The following is a 3,517-nucleotide window of genomic DNA, read 5'->3' as shown; positions in this document are numbered from 1 at the left end:
ATTCAACCCCTGCCTCCTTTCCCACCACTCCAAGGTGGATTTTTACTTGTCAAGACTACCCTAAAGCTTTCCATGAGCAAAAGGACAACCAAATCTTTGGGTTTGCATTAGGTGTGCTGAGGTTGGCAGTGCTGTGCCTCTTCCCCTCAGCACCACACAGCTCCACAGCTGGCTTTGGGCAGAAGTCAGCTCCTTGCCTGTCAGAATCTGTGGTATTTATCCTCAATTTGGAGGTTTTGGTTCCACTTTGGGGTGAATCTCCTCTTTATTCCTGTTCTGAGCTGTTCTCTGCCAGGAAGAGCTGCCTGAGTTTCAGGTCACGTTGACCTCGAGGCAAAAGCTTCGTGTGTCAGGGAATTCCTCTTCTTGGATTGCACTTAAAATCTCCCTTTCACTGGAATTGGGGGGGTTTATCTTCAGTTTTGGGGTTTGGGGTGACTCTCCTCTTTATTCCTGCTCTGAGCTGTTCTCTGCCAGGAAGAGAACACTGACCTCGAGGCAAATGCTGCCTGTGTCAGGGAATTCCTCATTTTGGATTGCACTTTCCATCTCCCCTTTCCCGGGAACTGAGGGTGTGTTTGGGAGAGAACAACAGCCTGAAATTCATTCCGTTCAGGGATTCCAAATGCACCGTTCCCTTGTGCCAGAGTCTGATCCATTGTTAATAGGTCAGTGCCTTTAAATGAACCTTTCCTGTTTTGTTTTGACATCTGTCTTCATTTTTTTTCCCCCCGACAGAAGAGCCACGACGTTTCCTCATTGCCCCCCTGACTGACAGCTCGCTGAAAGGAAACCCACGCTGGCTGCTTCCCCTTTCACCCCGTGCTCAAACCTCAGCTCCTCGGTGCTTTTTTTTTCATCCTCTAAATCCTCTTTTCATCTTTATCCCTTGCCTCGTGCAGCCGTGAGGATGCTGAGAGGGGAGATGCAGCGACACAGCGATCCAGGATTTAGCTGTGCTCGGAGATGCTGCGGAAAGGGAGGCGGGTACCAGCCTGCATCCAGCTTTTTGCTGCATCCCCCGCTGCCGAGACAGAAATGGATCATCCCTGGGATTATTCCTGCCTGGTTTTGAGCGGGGAGGGGGATCTGGAGGTGGGGATTTTTCAGTTCCGGAGCCGCCGCCGCTCCCCTCACGGTGAGGTCTCTGTGGCGCAATGGACGAGCGCGCTGGACTTCTAATCCAGAGGTTCCGGGTTCGAGTCCCGGCAGAGATGATCTCCAGGCAGGTGTCTCTTTTCTTTTAGTGCCATTTCCCTTCCAAGATCCCCTCTGTGATGTTTATAACGACCCCGTGGGGATGGGATGACTTTTTGGGACATCCCTGTGCTCCCTTCTTGAGGCATTTCCTCTCCATCATCCATTTATTCTCCATCATCAATTTCTTCTCCATCATCTGTTTCTCCTCCATCACCAATTTCCCCTCCATCATCTTATTTCTCCTCCATCATCAATTTCCCCTCCATCATCTCTTTCTTCTCCATCATCAATTTCTTCTCCATCATCAATTTCCCCTCCATCATCTGTTTCTTCTCCATCATCTTATTTCTCCTCCATCATCTTATTTCTCCTCCATCATCTTATTTCTCCTCCATCATTTATTTCCCCTCCATCATCAATTTTTCCTCCATCATCTCATTTCTCCTCCATCATATTATTTCTCCTCCATCATCAATTTCTTCTCCATCATCTTATTTCTCCTCCATCATCAAATTCTTCTCCATCATTTATTTCTCCTCCATCATCAATTCCTCTTCCATCATCAATTTCCCCTCCATCATCTCTTTCTCCTCCATCATCAATTTCCCCTCCATCATCAGTTTCCCCTCCATCATCTTATTTCTTCTCCATCATCAATTTCTCTTCCATCATCTCTTTCTCCTCCATCATCAATTTCTTCTCCATCATCTTGTTTCTCCTCCATCATCAATTTCCCCTCCATCATCTGTGTCTTCTCCATCATCAATTTCTTCTCCATCATCAATTTCTCCTCCATCATCTTATTTCTCCTCCATCATCTTATTTCTCCTCCATCATCTGTTTCTTCTCCATCATGTGTTTCTTCTCCATCATCAATTTCTCCTCCATCATCTGTTTCTTCTCCATCATCATTTTCTCCTCCATCATCAATTTCCCCTCCATCATCTTATTTCTCCTCCATCATAAATTTCTTCTCCATCATAAATTTCTTCTCCATCATCTCTTTCCCCTCCATCATCAATTTCCCCTCCATCATCAATTTCTCCTCCATCATCAATTCCTCCTCCATCATCAATTTCTTCTCCATCATCTTTCTCCTCCACCATCAATTTCTCCTCCATCATCTCTTTCCCCTCTATGATTTATTTCTCCTCCATCATCAGTTTCTCCTCCATCTTCTGTTTCTTCTCCATCATTTATTTCCCCTCCATCATCTCCCCCTTCCCTCGTTCCCTTCGTGATCTCCTCCTGATAATAAAAGGATTTTAGGGTTAAAAGGAAACTTAAGCTAATTAATTAATTAATATGTAACTTATATAACGATAGGGGTGTTTTGTGCTTTCCAAGTAGGTCCCAGGTGGAGGAAAATGGGTCAGAACCTTCTGGTGGCGTTTCTTGGGATAAATGGGGCCATTTTTTTCTAATGTGTGGCCAAAAAAAATGTAAATTTTTTAAATTACAAAATTTTTTTTTTGTGATTTTTGTAAATGGGAAATCCAGCAGAAAAGGCTGAGTTCTGGTGTTCTGAAAATTCAAGATTCTCTCCAGTTGGGAATGCTTGGTAAATAAACTCAGATTTTATCCAGTTAGGAATGCTGGGTAAATAAATTCAGATTTTATCCGGTAGGAATGCTTGGTAAATAAACTCAGATTTTATCCAGTTAGGAATGCTTGGTAAATAAATTCAGATTTTATCCAGTTAGGAATGCTTGGTAAATAAACTCAGATTTTATCCAGTTAGGAATGCTTGGTAAATAAATTCAGATTTTATCCAGTTAGGAATGCTTGGTAAATAAATTCAGATTTTATCCAGGTAGGAATTCTTGGTAAATAAACTCAGATTTTATCCAGGTAGGAATTCTTGGTAAATTAACCCCACATGTGTCCCCCAGTGCTCTCCCATTTTTGATATTTTCTTCCTCAAAGGTGTTTTGTGCTTTCCAAGTGGGGCCCAGCTGGAGGAAAACGGGTCAGAACCTTCTGGTGGCATTTCTTGGGATAAATTGGACCATTTTTTCACAAAGAAATGTAAATCTCTGATGCTGAATTTTCCTCTGGGGAAAGATTGGAAGAGGACAATGGTTTTTGTCGTTTGACAAGCCTAGAACCATGAAAAACTCTGGAATGTTCCCCTGGAAATCCTAAACCCCAAAAAACCAATTTTTTTTTGTTATTTGACAACCCTAGAACCAAGAAAAACTCTGGAATATTCCCCTGGCAATCCTAAACCCAAGAAAAACTCTGGAATTTCCCCCTAGCAATCCTAATCTCAACAAAACCAAATTTTTTTTTTCTTTTTTTTTTTTTTTGTTGTTGT

At 42.9% G+C, this 3,517-nt stretch overlaps 1 non-coding gene across 1 annotated transcript; it reads left to right on the top strand.

Annotated features, from left to right (window-relative positions):
• Nucleotides 1–1,143: 1,143 nt before the first annotated feature.
• Nucleotides 1,144–1,217, top strand: TRNAR-UCU (transfer RNA arginine (anticodon UCU)). Its single transcript has one exon. It is a non-coding gene; the product is annotated as a tRNA-Arg (tRNA).
• Nucleotides 1,218–3,517: the final 2,300 nt, after the last annotated feature.

Source organism: Taeniopygia guttata, chromosome 25 (genome assembly GCF_048771995.1).
Source record: "Taeniopygia guttata chromosome 25, bTaeGut7.mat, whole genome shotgun sequence".
Taxonomy (NCBI): Eukaryota; Metazoa; Chordata; class Aves; order Passeriformes; family Estrildidae; genus Taeniopygia; species Taeniopygia guttata.
The sequence above is the reverse complement of the archived record's forward strand: the minus strand, read 5'-3'. Positions and strand labels throughout refer to the sequence as shown.